The 20,051-nt window shown below is 47.1% G+C and overlaps 1 long non-coding RNA gene across 1 annotated transcript; it reads right to left on the bottom strand.

Moving 5' to 3' along the window:
* Positions 1–549: 549 nt before the first annotated feature.
* Positions 550–19,733, bottom strand: LOC134555144 (uncharacterized). Its single transcript, XR_010081376.1, has 5 exons — positions 19,610–19,733; positions 12,527–12,572; positions 8,872–8,943; positions 4,486–4,633; positions 550–1,928 (listed from the first exon to the last, which is right to left on the bottom strand). It is a non-coding gene; the product is annotated as an uncharacterized LOC134555144 (long non-coding RNA).
* Between the last annotated feature and the right edge of the window lie 318 nt (positions 19,734–20,051).

The raw sequence follows: 20,051 nt of genomic DNA, 5'->3' as shown, positions 1-20,051 counted from the left end.
CTCCCACTGCAGCACTGCGCTGCTGGGATCACTGGGACTCTGCTCTGGAAAACAACAACATTAATGATGTTCAGAGAAGGCATCAGCTCGGGCAGGTCTCTCAGTACCTTTTATAACAGGTCCACCTTTCAGGCACTGCACTGAGCCATGTCTCACACCCTTTGATGTTTCAGGAGCATCACAGGTCACAGCTAACACAAAAAGAAGCCAAAAGGCCTTTTGCAAGGACAGAAACAATTCTGAGAGAGCCACCCGGGGAAAGAAATCCAAACCAGTATCCAAAGAACTCCCTGTTCCAGCTCTGCTCCAGCTCAGCTTCACCAAGAGCTTGGTTCCCCTGCGGATGGGTTGGGCAGAGGTGGGGATGTCAGCCAGAACAAACTCCTGTCACCCTCCCGGAGCCACCCCTCCCAAATAAGCACACAGCCATCATGAGGATCAATTAAAACCAGCAGGAGCAGAGGAGAAGGTGCAATTCCACCCAGTGTTCAACTTTTCCATCCCAGTTTTCCTGGGGTTTTTTTGGGGATCGGTAAATTTTGCCTGTGAGCAATGATAAAACTCTTAATTAAACTTTAAAGGGGGACTGTCTTTGAACCAGAGGAGAGGCACAGCAGGGAAGGGATGCATTATTTAAAGGAGGGTTTGTGTTTTCTACCCCAGCAGCCACCACGAGATTTACCAGGCAAAGCACGGCACTACTACAGAGTCAAAATCCGAGTGCCCGGAGATGAACATTCCATGGTAATGCATGCCTGAATAATCCCTTTATTACACCTTCTGATTGTAACTTTAACAAGGAACAAGTTTTACAGCTAATATTTTGGAGAATTGCAACGGTTTTATTATTATTAGTAGTATTATGGCATGCCAAGAATTCACGGGAGAACGAGCCTCACCTAAGTTTACTTCTTCCATCAGGGGACTAAAGAGATTTTTCACATAAAAATTACCTATCACATGCTGCCTGTAAAAAGATGCGGCTGTAAACATCCTGGGGGCTGCAAGCGAGTATCACAAAGAGCAAAAAATTCCTGCAGGAAGCCTGTCTGGCAAGTTCTTCCTTGCCTGCATCCCGTACACCTCCAGCCCCCTGCAGCTGCTGGAGCAGGGCTGTGCTGGGGATGTGCAGCCAGCCCCTCTGTGTTTGCCTATCGTTTAAATTCGACGTTTCTCGCTTTCTTTTTTCCCTTCTAAATCAAAGAAGAATTAACCTTTGGAGGGGAAAAGATAAATAAAAAACCTGCACGGCCCATCTCCTGCAGTGTTGACACAATTGTTTTCATTTGCAAGCAAATGGGAGTTGAACTTAAACGTCAAATATTCATTTATCAGCATTAACCCAGCTGCCCCTCCCCTCTTTGTCCTCGCTCGCTCAGGCCTTTTTCTTGTTTGCCTTTCAGTGGGTTCGTGAGTGTAGAGTCATTTTTGTGCCCCAGATTATCCCCTGAACTCCTCTGACCCACCGCTTGTCCCCGCCTGTTGAAGCAGCATTAAAAAAAAATTTATATATATATATATATATATATATATATGTAAAATCGGACTTTCAAAAAGGCTGCCATCCAGGGAAATCCATTCTCATCAATGGCGAGACTCCCCGAATCTGTTCTTCACTCCTTTTTCATTTGGAAATGTCAACGCGTGCTGTCAGAGTGCAATTGTTTTCCTTAATCATCCGCGGCAGTGAAGTAGAAAGTGCTCATCTTTGCGGTGGGGAAAAGCCACTCTCTTTATTCACACCCCACTCCGTTTCAAGAGGATGCTTTCCAGGCTGGCTCGGCCCTCGGGAATCGCGGCTCATCCACTCATCTTCTGTACGGGCGATAAAGATCCTTCCACCGGGAAACTGGGGCTTCTTGCGCTGCGGTCGCTGCTGAAGGAAAGGCGCAGGCACAAGGACACGTCCTGGAAGGAGCCCGAGAAACCTTCAGGAAAAGCCATCGAGAAACCCTAAGGAAAAGTCATCTAGAAACCCGGGCATCCTCTTACTTTAAACGTGGGGACTAGAAAAAGGAGTGGGGCTTTGTTGTCTCGATTTTCGCCCGAGCCAGAAAGGCAAGCTGCGGAACGCGGATCCTTTATCGCTCTCCAGAGCTGTTCCTCGGTGTAACAAGCTCCTTAAAATCTTTTCAGTTCAGTAATTGTTGGGGCTTTTTTCCCCTCAGCAATCACAAAGAAAAGCTGCTGAAAGGTGCAGGCAATAGACTTCTTAAAGAGCTGTTGACAACTCCCAGGAAACTTTTACATTTCGAATGCATTCTGCCCACATTTCCTGTATTTTCTGTGGTTCCTAAGTTCCTCAATTTAGCACACAAAGCTATTTGCATGAAAATAGCATCTCGAGAGTTTCTTACAGAAGACTTACAATACCTTGTCTTTAAAAAAAAATACACCACATAATTGTAGAATAATAATGTGTTGAACATCTCAGGTAGACGGGGTAAGAGGAGAATGGAGCACAGAACTGATTGCAAACATTTTTCTTTCATTTTAGTTCCCATCAAGCTCTCATTCTCCAGCTGCCATTCACAATGGTACTCCTAGATACACTAATCTAGTGCCATTATCATTCTCTAAAGGCAAGAAGCGCTTTTATTAAAGCAGAGACAAATTAATTTAATGGTTTCACTGTCTGTGTTTCTAAAAATACATGTAGATTTCCTCTTGACCTGCAGAGAGAAAATTCTATATTGATACATTCTTGGGTAAACCCACTCCTAATGAAAAATAAACATCCCACCTGGCAAGCACCTTTTGCCCAAACTCCCAGAGAAATGGCTGGGATCTGTGATGCACCACCCAGGTCAGCTGAGTGTTAGCTGAGAGATTAAATCTCCTTCTAGAGGAGACAATCCTCAATAAATCCACCAGACTACAAATTCCACCAAGATAAAATGTTTTGGGTAGCCAGCAACTCTCACCTAAGGATGCTGCACCTCCAATCAGCATCTTAAATTACACTATGGAATAAATAGGACAGCTGGCACTTCAACATGCTCCAGATTAAAAAAAAAAACACCACCAGAGGGTTGCTGGTTTTTGTGGGTGAAATTTTGCTGGTGTTTGTGGGTGAAAGTCTCACAAAGAGAGGTTGCTCCTGATGCTGGATGTTGGGATGAGCAAGGTATTTTCCAAGCATTTTATTTGCTTGGGTCCTGGAATTCACACTTCTGTTTCAGAACTGCTAGTAAAGAGGTACTTGGCCTCAAACTGTGCCAGGGGAGGTTCAGGACATCAGGAAGAATTTCTTCACAGAAAAGCTTGTAAAACAATGGAAAATGTGATAGAGGTGTTCAACAGAGGGTTTGTGGCATTCAGTGCTCTGGTCTGGTTCTCCAAAGGAAAAGAAACAACTCAACAAACAAACAAAAAACCAATCAAATAAAAATACCACAACAAAATCAAGAAAGAATACCCACAAAGAATAGCAAATCATTGGAAAGAAGCCCAGGCAGCACCTGGAGTTTTCTTTATGGATATCCCAGCTTCAACCCTGCCTTTCTTACAAGAAAGGTCAGGATCATATCCTAAAATGGCAAATAGGAAGAACCTCTTTTAGGGTGAACAAATGGAGAATTGTCTTGATGACTGGCAGTATTCAGCACATCATCACACAAATTCATTTTAAAAAATGGCAAGGTCACCCCAAACAGCTCTTAGGTAGTAGCCATTCTCATGGAAAAGTTTGTGTGCACAAATGCCAGAAAAACACAAAATAGCAAGAAATATACTGAGAGTAAAAAGAAAAAATTAAAAATCATTGCAAGTAGAGGAGCTCTCCCCCAGGAGGCAGCAGGAGGTTTTTATTTTTTAACACTTCTGACTGTTATTGCAAAGGCAGGAAGAAAAGACAAATTAGAAAGATGAGAAGGTAGCAAAGCACAAGGTCAGCAATAATGTGACTCCGAGGTATTATTGAATTCAGTCAAGGTTAATCACAGGAGCCACATTTTTACCTTGGTGCCTTCACCAGGTGGCTCAACATGATGTAAGGATCCGGCCCAAGAAACATTAGATTCTCTCATTTCTGCCTCACCAAGAAGTATTTGCGAGACCCTGGTTAATTAAACTAATAAACCACAAGTGAAAGCCTGGGCTGGTGCCACTTTTTGACAAACACATTGTTTGGCATTAACAGCCCTTATCCCATCGTGAGGGGATGGGAGCCAGGAGCAGGGAAGGAGCAGCACCGGGGAGAACAAGACAAACCAGCTGATTTTCAATTAAGAGCTGAAATAAAAATGAAGTGCTTTTAGAGCTCGGCCTTCAAACTGCCAATACTCTTAAATAACACAGATACCTGGCCATCCTACAGCCCTGTTAAATCAACTTCATTTGTTCAAAGCAGAGCTCAGAGGTGCTTATTTAACAAGCACCGCTTCAGCATGACTCAACACAGGGAGGAAGCCTTCTGGGGCAAAGGAAAACATCTCTGAGGGATGCTGGGAGGAAAAAATTCTCCTTGGACTGGAAATCACTCACCACAGGAGTTTCTGGCCAGGCGCAGGGCACTTGGAGATCATCTGTCTCTGCTTAGGCTGAGGTAGGTCCTAGTCTGTCCCAGGAAGGAATGCTGCTGCCTCCAGAGGTTAAGCAGCTGGTGAGGGGTGGAGGTTGGGATTGCAGGCTCCTGGAGGGAGAAGCAAACACCTCAGAAGGTGGCTGAGCTCAGGACACCCTAAAAATCCCTCTCAGTTACTACTTCCTTCTTCTTGGCTTTGCTCGAGGACCTTTAAAGCATCGCAAGTGGTTTTGGCCTGGAGGTTGGAGGTTGAATTTGAAAGATGGGTGCTGATGTCCTTACAAACAACCTGATGGGTGAGGGTCTTTGGAGAAGTGGGCGTTAATGTCTTCGAAATGGGGTTTATGTTTGTTAGGGAACGCAGTCTGCCTCCCGAACTTTAGGGTGATGGCAGAAATGTATCTGCACGAACCAATTGCAGAGTCTAGATGGTCTGAACACCTGGTGGACTTTCCTCACACGGAGCACCATTAATGGGCTGGTGTTAGTTCTTGCTAGGCCTGGACAGAAGACTCTAGACATGATGGTATCTCATTTGGACTTGGTTGTTTATTATTTGTTATCTAAGTTACAGCCTCATGAGGTGTGAGCTCTGTCTAGGAAGCCAAGAAAATGGCTACTTCTAATTCGTTTCAAGGACTTTTAAACAATAAGCAAAACCAATTAAAACCTGACCTAAGTTATTTTTATTTACAACCCAATTAAAGATCACTCAATGTCCGCAATGCGGGCTTTCACTGACCAATCAGAAAAGATCACCAAAACCCAAGAAGAAGAAGGAAGTGAAGAAGGATCCAGGCAATGGCCAAATCCCTCCATATTGTCCCTTGTATATATTACTATATTCTATTTCCCAAAACCCCAAACTTTAATCACTTCAGCCTGTGACATTACACACTTCTATACAAACTACACCCACTCCCAGTGCCATCACTCAGTTTTGGAAGCCTCATGTTCTCATGTCCTCAGGTCAAAGCCAGTGCCCTCCTGAGGGTCACTACCTGTCAAAGCAGAACGCCTGATATTTTCAGCATCCAACAGATCTGCAGAACCCAGAAGACAGCCTGAACTTTTAATTTTGGAAGAAAATAACATGTTCAAGGGAGGGAACGTGTGATGGGCAGTTCGGGAAGGCTGCACCTTCCTCCTACCTCAGCCAACAGGGAAAGGAAGAGGGCAACACGTGGCTGGTAATTCAGGATAGGAGGCTGAGTTCTGTGAGAGAGAGACCTCACAGGGATGTGCCCCAGTGGACTCCCCTATTCAAATAAAGTTTCAGGACTCCTCCTTTGTGGACACAGGCTTTTCTTAGCATGACTTTTCTGCACAAACTGAAGCCCTGTCTTGGAGGGTCAGCAGCATCCAAGCTGTCAGTGGGATCCATTGATGGTGGATGGCTCCAAAGCTCTGTTTCAGTCCCTGTAACATTTCGCAGCCTATTACCTGTCACTTGTAATTTGGCCACCTCCCACCACAGGTCACTTGTGCACACATTGTACAGATTCCAGCTTTTTCTCCAGGGGTATCCAGGCATCCTCTGCAAGCTCCCACCTGTCCTCACCTCTCCATCCTTACCAGTTCCCTCTGGGTGGATGTACCTCAGGCACCGCTGCTGCTGCTGCCACCTCACCATCCTGGTTGTTTAGGGCTGAGGGAAGCTCCTGGACCTTATTCACCACATTTTAAGTGCACAGAGCTTCATGTTTCATTAGTGATGACTCTTCCCTGTCATTATCTTCTGCTCTAGTTTCTCTATCCGGATCTCTTTGAACCATTTACAATAAGATCCACTTACTCCAATCCCTGACCCCGCATCTTTTGATGCAACACACAACTAATTCTTTGTGAGAGCCTCTTTCCTTCTGCCAAAGAGCTCTCCAGGAGCAGCTTTGTGTTGCAGCCAAACCCATTCAAAGGCCCCTTCACACACTTATGTTGAAGCTCTCTTTCAATCAGCTCTCCTCGTGGAAGTGCTCTTGTCCACACGTGCTCCAGGCTCTCGTGCACTCCATACAAAGCCTCTCAGCGCCTCCAGAGTGGGGTTTATGGACCAACATGCATTAACCTTTCCTCTAAAAAACCTGAATATGGAGAACCAATGTTATCCTAAAGGCTTAATTACCAGTGGAACAGCTGCAGCCCTTGCAGAGCATTGAACTGCCTTCTTGGGATGCTTGGATGAGGGAAATCGGCACAGAAGTATTTTGAAAGAGTGCTCCTTCATTTATCTCAAAACTACCAATAATCAGGAGTTAATTTTCTCTGTCCTGTTGGAGCTTGTTTGATTTCTTGAGAAATTAATACCTGTCCTTAAGGTTAGGATGATACAAGCACCGATGATTTTTCAGTGGCTCTGCTTCAGGCTTGTAGAACAGCAAAACTGTCATCACATATCATTAGGTAAAGCAGAAGTTTCATTAGGGTTAAAGCAAAAAGAACATGCATTAATATTCTCTGTGATAAATGCAGAAGCATGTCTGATAGAATCATAAAATACCCAGAGCTGGAAGGGGCCCACAAGGATTATCAAGGCCAGCTCCTGGCCCTGAACAGGACACCCCAACAATCCCACCCTGTGCCTGAGAGCAGTGTCCAAATGCTCCTTGAACTTGGGAGGTTTGGGGCCATGACCATTCCCTGGGCAGCCAGTTCAGTCTCTGACCACCTCAATTCACACTTCTGGATAAAAAACATCCTGGACTCTTCTGAACTATCAACATAATCCAAAATATGAGTCAAGCTGGAGCTGTGGCAAAGGAGCAGCGCCACAGAAACACATATAATTTAATTCCCACCTGCCCCCATGCATCTAAATTTAAATCTTTACGAGTGCCCTGCAGCCGAGGTGCAGAGGAAACATTCAGGTCCCGGGTTTAAAATATTTACTGTCCAGTGAGATGTGACCCTTTCCTTAGGGATGCACCCTTGCTTTGGGGAGGGGGAAAAACGTATGAAGGTGTTAAGTGCATAGGAGCACTCTACTCCTCCACACACACCAGCCCAAAGCCCAGGGCGATGCCAAACCAGCCACTGCACTCTGTTCCACTGGTGAGCTCCAAAGTACAAAAACTGAGGCTGTGCAAATGACCCTGCTCTGCTCTGCCGTGAGCCCTGGCAGCCCCCAGGACACGAGCACAGAGCCCTGGCAGGGGGATGCCTCCCACACTCACCCAGCCCGGGGCTGCCACTGCCCGCATGTCGGGGAAAATGGGTTTCTCAGCCCCTCCGTTTCTGAAGCAAGAAGTAGAAAAAGGGACAAGACTGCAATTATTATTCGAGGTTTCAGAACTGGGAGGGATGGGGGAGGCTGGAAAATGTCACAGAGTTCTTGAGGACGGGACACAGGCTGGCTTGTGGGCAAATTAACACAACCGGGAGAATTCGCTCAGGCTCATCAGGGTAATGAAATGTGATATCCACTGGAGAAAGCAGGGGCAGGGACAGCTCCACTTTGCTGTAGCAGCGATGCCCTTTAGACAAAAGACTCCCTGGTGGAATGCAAAACAACTCCAGGACGGAGTGTATTCAAACAGGATCCAAGGATAGCAAACCCGTAACCTCGTAAGTAGATCCCTTCTGTTTTTTTCTGTGCTGCACCAGGATGTGCCTAAGAGTGTGTGGGGAGCAGGCACTCAGAAAACACTGCCATTCTCCTTTTCTCCTCCCAGTCCTGCTGTTCAGGGTCCAGACAAAAAGGTTCCACCCCAAAAATCCTTGCTGACTACACAGGTACAGGCCACGTTCATCAGCCACAGGTTCTTTAACACTGAGTTACAGCAACCACTGGACCATGCAGGGAGGCAAATCCACCTGGTAAACCACTCTGCCCATCCAGACACCTCTTTTCTCTTCCAGATCAACCCAAACCAGCCAGGACTCATTTCCTGTGAGGACAGACAAATTTGAGCTCCTTTTAAACTCTCCTGTTCAAGACCACTGGTTGTTAGGATGGTCTGTGTCATCTCAAGGCCAGCAAGGAAATATTCTTTGCTGTCAACCAGGACTGCCATTCCCACCTCTTCAGAAATGTTTTTTGGTGCTGGTCCAACCTCTGATCCCATGGCACATCCTTCCAGCAGCTCCCAGCCCTTGTGACTCTCCAGGTGTGCAGATAAAGACAGTTTTTCTGTAAATCAAGCTTCTTTCAGGGCCCTCTGCCTTGCCCTTACCTCCCCATCTTCCATCATTACAACCAGATTAATTTTTCAATAAGCAAATCTCCTGGAAAACTCTTTCAGAGGAACTTCAAGGAGATCCTAGGAAAGGTTCTCCAAAACAACTCTGTTCTTGCCCTAACATAGTTTGAGCATTGTGCACACATATGGAGAAGGAAAATTTCCCATTACCCTATGGATAACACCACCTGAGAGCTCCTCTGCGAGGCTGCTGTAGCTCTGAGTGAAAGGGAGTCACCAGTCCTAAGGAGAAGAAAAAAACAGGGATCACAGTTTTAACTCCCTTTTCACACCTTCCTTTGCAGAGGAAATACTGAATTAAGATGTTGGGTGAAGGATAACACATCCCACGCTCTCCCTCTCAGCTTGAAACGTGTAGCCCTCTGTTCCAGAATCCCAAATTGCTGAGCTCGGGCAAGTGATCCATTTATTAAATAATTTCTTTGGTGCTGCCTGGACTTGAATTAATTTTAGTGAATCCATATCCAAAGATGCCAACCCTTATCCCTGAAAGCCTGAACTGCTGTGACATTCTGTTTTCCCTAAGACTGTTGCCTCAAAGCCATCTCCAGGGTCTTGGTACCAGCAACACAGGGATATTTGTTTCTCCACACAGCTTGTTTGGGGTTTTTTTAGGGCTTTAAATAAGCTGTTGCAAAAACGTTGACTTTGCAAACAAAGTTTCCACACGGAGCAATTTGTCTGCTGCGTGGCATCTTAATTTGGATGTGTGTTTTAGGAAGGGTTCAGCGGGCAGCAGCAGCCAGGCTTGGGGAAGTTACATAAATCAGTACATTCACGTCTGTGTGTGCTAACAAGGAATGAATGCCTCCTTCCCTTCCAGTTAGCATTGGCGTGTGTCACGGGCGCCTCCTCTCCCCACCTCTCCCACTGTCTGCAGGATACCACCACAGGAATTGTCATATTGAATTACACTGATAAGCCATCCAATTTAGTGCCCTCTCCCCAGTCACACCCCACACCAGCTGCTACGGATTTAACTCTCCTGCTAATTGACAATGATGGAACAGCACCACCACGAGGGACGTGTTTCCTCTGCATTAGGGGCCCTCCTCTCCTTTCCTTCCATGTTTTGTCACGGGGATTTTCATCCTGCCTCGCATACCTGGGAATGTTGCACATTGCTGTGGTTTTTTGGGAGGGACATGGCAGTGTCAGCCATGAAGACGTTCTGAGGGCTCTGCCAGGAAGACAGGCTGGGAGACCTGGGGCTGTTCAGCCTGGAGAAGACTCCAGGGAGACCCAAGAGCCTGTTCCTGTGCCTAAATGGGGTTGTATAAAAAGGAGAGAGAGTGACTTTTTATAAGGGCTGATAGTGAGAGGACGAGGGGCAATGGTTTTAAACTGACAGAGAGAGGTTTAGATGGGATATTAGGAGGAAGTTGTTCCCTGTAACGGTGGAGAAGCCCTGGCACAGGGTGCCCAGAGGAGCTGTGGCTGCCCCTGGATCCCTGGCAGTGTCCAAGGCCAGGTTGGACGGGGCTTGGAGGAGCCTGGGACAGTGGAAGGCGCCCTGCCCATGTGGCAGGGGGTGGAAGAAGATGGTCTTAAATTTCCCTTTCAACCCAAACTGTTCTGTGGTGCTGGCAAGGAGTTTTGCAGTTTGGTACATTAACTGAGTGAACAACTATTGATTCCTGTATTGCCCTTCAGTAGCAGGTGACCACCACTTAAACCTCCCAAAAAGGGCTACCTGCCCAAGGGCACGGGGTGACTTGCCACTATCATTCAGCGACTTGAACATCTCAGTTACTGTTCTGTCTCTTCTGCAAATAAAGGTTGCAAGTAAAGCAACCTCAGGAAGGACAATTTAAAAAGTGTGATGCTTGCTGTAGCAGGGAAGCCTTCCCTTGCCAGAGCCTATCTTCCCAAACCTTCTGTTTGTGCTGGATCTCCCTTCCTGCCCGCTGGAGGGCTCCAGGCAAGGCGCCAGCTCCCACAGATACATCCAAGACCTCTTCTCAGCCCAGGGCAAGGAAAGAAGGAGCCAGACCAGACTCAGCCCTGCTGGAAGCCTTCCTCCCATGCACCGGGCATGCACACAGCCCCGTGACTCAGATGAACAAAACCCATGGATAATTGCATGTTGCAGGGATCCCACGACAAGGAGGGGATGGGGATGGGCTTGGGCTGCCTTGCAGAGTTCAGCTTTCTCCCTCAGCCAGGAAATTTGCAGCATAATTAAAATGAAATGTTGGTGTCTGTGTTGCACATTGAAATATTGATGGAGGAAGGCATAAAGCATTTTATGAACGCAGGCTTCCACTTTGTGATTTACTGCCCCCAAACACCGCTTTCACAGAACCTACTTGGGAAAAAACAGGGAGAGATGAAAGAGCAATAGGGGTTTTATCACTGCAGAAAATGGGAAGGGAATTGGACAAAGTTAAATACAATGTATTGAGATAGACTTCGGCTCTGAACTTCAGATACAGCAGGAGCTCACTCACACCTGGAAAAGGTCCTCTGAAGTAATTTTTTCCCCTTTCCTTGTGCCACAGCAATGCTGGGAAGGGGCTGCACTGCTTTTAACTGCAGTTAAAAAGAGGTCAAGCCTTTGTTTATAATGGGGCTTGCAGTGAAGCACTCACAGCTGTGTGGGAAGGCACAGGAAGGACTCTCCATCACCTTTACCTGTCACTCTGTCCTTATTACTCAGCCCACCAAGCACACTTAGGCCAAAGGGACTGTGGCTCCATCCCTGTTTCAAAAAAGGGGAGGAGGAAATACTTATTTAATTTTTTTAAATTATTTAATTAATGACCTGATTACAGCACAGGCTAAGACAGAGGCTTTTGCTGTAGCAACAGCAGCAGCTAACCTGCCTGAAGTATATTTGCCACAGAAATGAGTAGCAAATTTGCCTCCAGGATGAGAGAACTCCCAAATCTGAGCGAAAGATGAGACGTGCACAGAAGCACTTGAGTCTGGAGGCTGGCACTCAACCTACCCAATGGCAGGCTCCTTGCCCCCAGCCCCAGGCACTGTCAGGTCCAGCTGAGGTCATGGACAGAGCCTGGTGGAGCAGTTCAACACACCCAGGGTGTGAGATAAGGTGCCCAAATGCCTCACATGTCAGGGGTCTGTGCTGGTTTGGGCTCAGCCCAGCTCCCCCAGCTGGAATATTCTCTTGCTACTTGATGCAGGCATAACCTTGTGTCATTTATTTTAATTCCCAAGTTCATTAGACTTCAGCTTTACATTTTCTACCTATGCTACATTCAAGTTCCATTTCCTCTGCCAAGCTTAAGAACTTGGCTTTCTGAGCCGACTTTAAACCATTAAATTTTGACCATACCTTTGGATTCAAGAGTTTACAGGTACAGTTTTGAACCCCTGGTACAAAGCAGCTGTTGTCCCACAACCTGAGGCAGAAGAGGAAAAAAAGAGAAGCAAAACCAACCAGGTTGAATATTCAAAGCTGGCTGGGTGGAAGAGCCTTTACTAACTACTCATCTTGTGAAAATACGTTTCGTTTTAAGGTCTGAGCCTGTTTTAACATAGAGATGGGATTCATCCAACAGGGCAACTTCCTTGCAAGATGAATTTTTATATTCCATGCTCCCTTTACAAGTAATTCACTCAGAGCCATGCAACAAAACACTTTATGAAGCCCCTCGATTTACTGGTTCCTCAGTAGAAAATATCTGTGGAAAATTAAATATATGCACATATTGAGAAAAACAGTAAGTGATAGATACCATTCAATGAAGTTTTATGTGACCAATTGCTGTTGGTGGATATGTGATTTAAAGATTGCATTAAATATCTGAAGCTTTAACTAATCACTGTATAAATAACTTACAGCAGTGGCTCCAGGCAAACAATGGATTTTCATCTTCTCAGCAGACCTGTATCAACAGAGGTGGATTCAAATTAGGATCTACAGGAGGATGGAAAAAACCCACTAATTCCAGGAACGCTACTGGAAAACCAGAGAGCAAGCCTGAGTAGAGGAACCTGCAAGGAGTAAAAATATCATCTGTTGTTCGTCTCCAAAACTCACAGTGCCACAGGGAGAAAGGCCCAAAAGGTCTGAGAGACACAGGGAAATTATCCACTGCACAATCCCTCCCTGGGTAATCCATGGAATTGTTAATAGAAGAAAAATCCACTGCCCCCAGGACATTCATGGAGGATTGGAGGATCACACTGGATAACCCAAGAGCAGGGGACAAACTTCAACATCTCAGGAGGTCTCACTGAGCCCTTTTAGCTCTTCAATTTAAATAATTTTAATCTGACAGAAGGAGGAGTTGTTTCAGGGCAGATTCACCTGGCAGGAAGGAAATTACAAAACTTCCCAGTATGGCCAAGCATTTGCTGTGTTGCAGGGACATTCAGGAAATAACCTCACGGATGAGCAGGGAGAGCAATACCCTCTTATTTGGGGGAGCAAGGGTGAGCACACAGCTGTGGCTTCCCAGGAAAACACCAGATGTTTGCCTGGGTCAGGAAACACTTCCAAAAAGTGCAACTCTTCCTTCCGGGTTTGGAGGCTGTGCAGACAGCTTTGGGTTACCTGTGTGCAGATGTGGCTCCACCACTGGCCAAGTTAATAGTTAGGAGAAGGAAAGTAATTAGGACACCGAAAAATAATCATCTTCACTTTGTCTCCTTCGTGGCCCAAGAGACATTCTCAGATTCCTTAGAAAACAAGGATAATCATATGGTATTTACCACCTTTAAAGAGCATCCTGTCTCCTTTTTCCCCAAGGATGGTCACTTGGGATAAGGAGAAGAGCTGAAGCTCCTGCCCATCTTTTCCTTTAGCCAACACACAAGGGGCAGGGAGGGGAAGGAAGAAAAATATCATCAAGGTCAGTTTTCCCTGGGATGAGGAAGAAAAGTGCCCTTTCACTGTCCCTTTTGGCTCCTGCTCCTGATGGTGAAATTCAAGAACTAATGAAGATAGATGGGTTCATCCATACAGTTGGGGTCTGGATACTAATGAATATTATTTAATGGTCAAGAGCTGTCACAGGGCACATTGATTAATTAGCAGAGTTAGGAGGAGAGTGACTCCACCAGCACATCAGCTACTAATAATAGAACCCAAATCAGTCGGGAAGCAGAGCCAAAAGGATGAGGCAACTGTAGGCTCACAGCTCACCTTCACCACAGGAAACAAAGGCAAAAACTCTTCCAGATGGATCTTTGCACCTCTGCTGGTCAGAGGTGTGTTGTTATAGGGCCAGGTGTCCTCAGGGAGGACCACTGGGGGTGGAGGTGACCGATCCACGGTTGTGGCTGTGGGTCACTGCTGGGAGAGGTCAGTGAATGGATGGTCCTTTCCCAAAGGATCTGCTGTTCTTTTCTGCAAGGGGATCTACACCCCTTTCAGACCTGACAAGAGACCTCAGCACAGCCCCTCTTTGCAACTTTCTATCTTTTGAGAATACAAATTTTAAATCAGAATTGAGTCTTAAACACTTTGAGGTCTTGGTTTCTCCTTGCTTCTGCTCCCTACCTCTACAAATAACCCCCCACACATCCATTTCAAGCATAATCTACTCAAAACATGAAATCTTTCTCCCTGTGTGGCTACACAGCCTAGGAAAAAACCAAACAACACAACACCACCACCACCACAAGCAGCTTGTTATAGAAGTTTTCTGCACTACTGGAAAACAAACCAAAAAATGAATTAACAAAAGTGACCCCTGGGAGAGGAGAGCTGCACTTAAGATAAGCTTCCCAGGTGTCTGGAGGAGTGCAGGGAATGATGAGGAAATAGCTCTATCACACATACACACATTTGTTAGAGCGCACACTGACACAGCTGGGAGACACTGACAGCTCTGCAGAGTAAGACTAATTTCTAAGCACTGAAAATCATCTTGGTGGAAGGCTTAGGAGTAAAATTATCCAGCCAATCTGACAGAGTGGTCATAATTTTGATGCCTAACATCTCAGTCATGCCTGAGTCACAAATTATCTTTCTGCCTCAGCAGAAAGCAGAGGTCTTCACATTTTCTGTTGACATGACAGACTTGATCGCTTGCTACAGGAGTTTGGAAAGTAAGACAGGTGGGTTTTGCACCATGCTTACTGCCAGTGAAGACAGAGGCATGGGGCAAAGATCCTGTTCCCCACTTCCCTGGTTTCCCACAAGCTCTAAAATACCCTTTCTGATGCTCTGTAAGGAAAAGCCACAATTCCACGCACTAAAGCCCAGCTAAATCTCCCAGCAGTGTAAATGGAAGTGAGAGAAATAAAAGCCAATCCCTTAAACTAAACCTGGAGTGTATCTCAGATTGTCCCTCAAATTTTATCAGAAGATGGTACCACAAAGACAGCAAAAAACCTTCTCCCCAGCTCCTCCCTCCTCGTTGGTGACTTCTGGCAATGAACACCCAAAACGTGTCTCAGAAGCACAGCACCTACAGTCAGATTTTTCTGCTTTGTAGCCCAGAAACCAGCAGGTTTGTAGTAGGTATTTTACAGCATTAATTAATGAAAGCTATGCACCACTAATCAAAATGGGGCCCTGATGCTGCAGTCCACACCTGAGCTCCAGACACAACAATTCAGATCCCAAGTTTTGCTGTGCTGATGAGGAGGGTAAGACACACCAGGTGGGCTCTCACCGATGCTTTAAGTTTTAGCTTTCATATTTTCCAGATTCTGTACTGCTTTAGTATGTAACTCTGAACTTCATATAAAATGTTAGCAAGTTCTCTTCACAGTTCAGTCAGACAAAACAATCCTTTTCCAGCCAGATCCAAGGATTCTTGGGCTCTGATACCCTCTGGACCACAGCTGGGGCACCCTGGAGGTGCTGGCCAGAGTGGGGGGGCAGGAGCTGGGTGTTCCCCTGGTCCAGTGGTTTCCCAGATGTCTTGCCTGTCCTGGCAGAGTCACCAAAAACTGATGCCTGGAGAGGGTGCCTAGGACACAGGGTAGACAGTGTTAAAGGAATGAAGTAGGTATTTATTTAAAGGCCTTCAAAGGATGCACCTTGGGCAGTACAAGAGCCTGGCCTGGACTACACCCAAGACGGATGACCTGTCATGCATATTCACACTTTTATAAGTTTTGGTCCATTTATATATTGGGGTTAATTGTCCAATTACAGCTTCAGTTAATGAAGTCCCATCCTCCCAGGTTGCTCTCCTCAATTCACCATTGTTTATACCTTTTGGGCCTGAAGCTGCAACAGTGTCCTTGGTTCTCAGGCTGGAAAAGGATTGTTTTAAACTGTGAAGAGAACTTGCTAACACTTTATATGAAGTTCAGAGTTATATACTAATGCACTACAGAAACTGGAAAACATGAAAGCTAAAACTCAAGGCATCATCACTCCTTCCCCCTCACAACAGGCACATCTTCGCAGGAGGGTGCCCAAAACTGCAAGTGCTTTTAAATATCACAGTTCTGCCTCCTGCCCTAAGCTGCATTTGCCCACAGAAACAAGGCTGAATTTCCAAGGAGCAATTGGGGTGAGACACTCTCAAACCCTTCAGCTGATTTAAGGCACTTGTCAGTCACACAAACCCTCAGTTACCTGCTTAAGAAGACAGAGCAGCTGCAGTCACCAGGCCTGAGTGAATCAGCCTCACCTGCTCTGCTGTGCATCAGAAGAGACAGCTGAGTTGCTGCAGAGCTCCCTGTGGCCTCAGGCTCAGGTCTGCAGCACCACCACAGAACCTGTATTTATGGCCATGCTGGGCATTTGTTGTTAACTGCTGATCAATACCTGGAGGAAAACCTTCCCTTCGCTGAGTGATGCCACTGCCACTGCCCAGAGGTTGTTTTTTGATCCTGCTGGCTTTAGCTGCCATGGTGGGCAATATCACATCTCCCACTTGCCCTGGAGCTGTTCATCCTTCTTGTTATCATAACAGGAATAGGAGTTTGGGGAGAAAAGTTCCCGGTTTGTCCTCCCTCTTCTTCTGCCCTTGGCCTTGGGTCTGTTCCTTCTTTACTTTGTGGGCAGTTTGTCCAAAGCCATTGATGAGCTCTCCTGGTGGAGATCCTCTAATCCACAGATTAGAGGTGGATTCCCTGATATTCCCATCCCATTAACAAGCACTGTGTGTCCCTGTGGGACACACTCCTGTTCCTCTCCTTCCCTCTGTGTGACCAGCACGGGGACCAACCTCTCCAAGGACAAGGACCCTCTGAGGGGCTCCTGGCTGAGAGAAATCCTACAAGACACAAAACCCCAGAATGGGCTGGGCTGCAAAGGACTCTAAAGATCATCCAGTTCCACCCCCTGCCATGGGCAGGGACACCTTCCACTTGCCCAGGTTCCTCCAAGTCCTGTCCAACCTGGCCTTGGAGACCTCTAGGGATGGGACAGCCACAACTTCTCTGGGAACCCTGTGCCAGGGCCTCACCACCCTCACAGGGAATAATTTCTTCCTAATATCCCATCTAAATCTTCTAATCTGAATCTACACCCTTCCAGAAAACAGTCAGGTCTCCTTCCCAGCACTACAACACTGTCACCAACATCTTGGCTCCCCACAGTGCCTCGAGCAGGCAGCAGCAGCAGTTCCAGTGGAAGCTCTCTTGCCACAGGACATTAGCTCTGAGATGATAACACAGGGCAGCTGGTGCCACGTGCCCCCCAGGAGCTCACAGCACCAGCAATTTTCTACTCTGGGTCAGAAACAGCCACCTCCTTTCTCCTTCCTCCATTCCAGCTCCAATGCTTCGGCGTTGCAGGGTCATACACACTGAGGAGTCATTTCCAAGACGAGTCCAAGGCACTACTCAGACAACCTTCAGCAACATTCAGAGGGATGTCAGCAGAAGTCCAAGAGCTGAAATGAACCACCATGAGTGACAGGTCCTTCCTTTCGAGCCCAAAATCCTTCCAAGAGAGACACAGCTGTCACAGGGGGCAGCAGAGCTGGCTGGACTCACACACAGCTCTGTTTTGCTGTAGCACACCCACACAGTGCCCAGCCCAGGCTGTGAATCAATGACACTTTGTAGTATTCCATCTCTCCCCTCCTCACCATGCCTGCCTCAGGAATTCTTTATCCCCAGACTTTGAAGCGAGCTGCTCTGTTATCTAATTTGCTACCCCCAGCGGGTGAGGCACAGTGGCATTTTTGGGTTCTGAAGATTGCCACGTACACAATTCTCCCATTAATTTTGATCCTGCTTTGAACAAACAGTGCAGACAGCATGGTCCAGTGGTCCTTCCCACTAACAGCAAGAACAAGCAGAGCACACGGATTCAGTGTGTGAGAGCAGCACAAAGCTCATTAGGCTGGGGAGGAAGAGAGGTGGTAATGTAAATAAAACAGTAACCTCATCAAAAGGAGTATGTTTAATGCTAACAAGAGGAAAAAAACCAGTGCTGCACCTGACGTGAATATCATGAGTTTCCAGAAGCAGGTTCTGCATTAAGAAAAATGCAAAATTTGACAATGCGTCTCCAGCAGCTCCTCGTGCAGCATGCTCCATGCTTGGTTACCTCCCCAGCAGTGTCTCCACACCTCCCAGGCTCACCTACCGCCCTCCTCGCAGGGCTACAGATGAAGCTGAGCACCCAAGCACACTCCCACAGACAATCTGTGAGAGACAGGCACACCCCCCAGCCACCAGGCAATCATTTATCACCAAAAAAACCACCTCAATCTGTCTGCTCTCTCAGCCCTGATCAGAGAAAAAAATACTACTATGAAAACCCCCCAAAGGCAGATTTAGGAAATAAAATCCACAACTCTACCATATAGCAAAGCTCCTGGAGTTGGCCTCTGTCCCCTCTAGCACCCTCATCATGTGCCATGGCCCATAAACTTCCAGGGAAATAGCTGCCTTAGCATATCTTTTCTCCTCTCACCATCTCCTGTGTGTTACAGTCACTTCTTCCTTCTAAAGCATCCATGGTGTTAAATACCTCACTACTCTCTGAGCAACTCTTCTCACCAGGCTTTGTAGCCTGATGTTTCTGGTTCTGATCAGAGGGTTTGTTTGCCCAAAAGCTTCCCTACCTTCTCTAATCCTACCCCTTAAAACATTCCTACAGACAGACCTCACCTTTACATCCACACCCAGGGCCCCTCTCCTGTCCCCTTATTGCTTTTTTTCCTGCAATTGCAAAGTTGGGAATGAAACCCTAGGACTTCCAGGACCTGCAAACAGGAATGGCAGCCAAAGGATCTGGGAACAAGCTTTTAGCAGAGCCTGTTGCAATAGGGACCTACAAACTGAACAGAGTGTCTTCCTCTGGAACTGGAGTGACAGGACAAAGGGGAATGGCTTTAAACTGAGAGAGGAGAGATTTAGAGGGGATATTGGGAAGAAATTGTTCTCTGTGAGGGTCAGAGGAACTAGAACAGGTTACCCACAGAAGCTGTAGTTGATCCATCCCTGGAAGAGTCCAAGACCAGGCTGGACAGGACTTAGAGCACCCTGGGATAATGGAAGGTGTCCCTGCCCATGGAAGGGGGTGGCACTGGATGGCCTTTAATGTCCCTTCCAACCCAATCCATGCCATGATCTCCAGCAATGTGGCTGGAGAGACACCCTCAGTGCAAGAATGTTCCTGCAATGGCACCGATGTTCCAGTGGCTTCGGAACACAACCAAAGGATCTGGAAATGCTTCTCATAGGAAACAACTTAATCCCGAAGACCCAGCTGAAGAGCTGCTCCGCAGAAGGCAGCCCCGCCTTCGCAGGGCTGGCAGGGCCAGGAGCCACCACTGGTTTTCGGGACAGGCGGGTTTCTAGAAGCCCCCCTGTGCCCTCCTGGAAGGCGCTGCCGTTCCAGGAACATCCCCGGTTTTCCAGCGTTTTCCTGACCCCTAGTGACAAGACGTGGCTGTGCAGCAGCGCTTAACATGCAGCGCTGAATTCTCCCTGAATAAACAAGGAACAAAACTCTTCAACATGGGAAAAGGGTTTCCAGATCTGTCAAGATACTCACCCTGCTCAACCCCTGCAAATCTGCCAGAAAATCCAACCTGTTTAACAAAGAGCCTCAAATTTGGACCGAAAGTGAGGAAAGAAGCTGAATGAACACGGGAGGCTTCCCCCGTACCGGGCTCCAGCTGTGCCCAGAGAAGCCGAGTTACAGGACTAATCCATCAGAGCAGACAAAACAAGGGCTGGGAGGAGGCAGGTTTGATGGATTGCCTTCCCCCCGTGCAAACGCATCCTGTTGCAGAGACCTGGGTGACCTTGGCAAGGCCACCAACTCCATGATCTCACCGCTGGCCACCACGGACCATGGAGCAAACTCCTGGGAAGCCGGCGGACAGGACCTGTGTCACAGGGGTGCATCAGCTGCCAGGACCCAGGCCCTTGAGTTTGCTTTCAAGGGCAAACACAGAATCCAAACAGGATTGTTCTGTCCCAACTCTGAGTTT

Source organism: Prinia subflava, chromosome 9, assembly GCF_021018805.1.
Source record: "Prinia subflava isolate CZ2003 ecotype Zambia chromosome 9, Cam_Psub_1.2, whole genome shotgun sequence".
In the NCBI taxonomy this organism is placed as follows: domain Eukaryota; kingdom Metazoa; phylum Chordata; class Aves; order Passeriformes; family Cisticolidae; genus Prinia; species Prinia subflava.
Note: the sequence above shows the minus strand (reverse complement) of the source record. Positions and strands in the feature narration are given on the sequence as shown.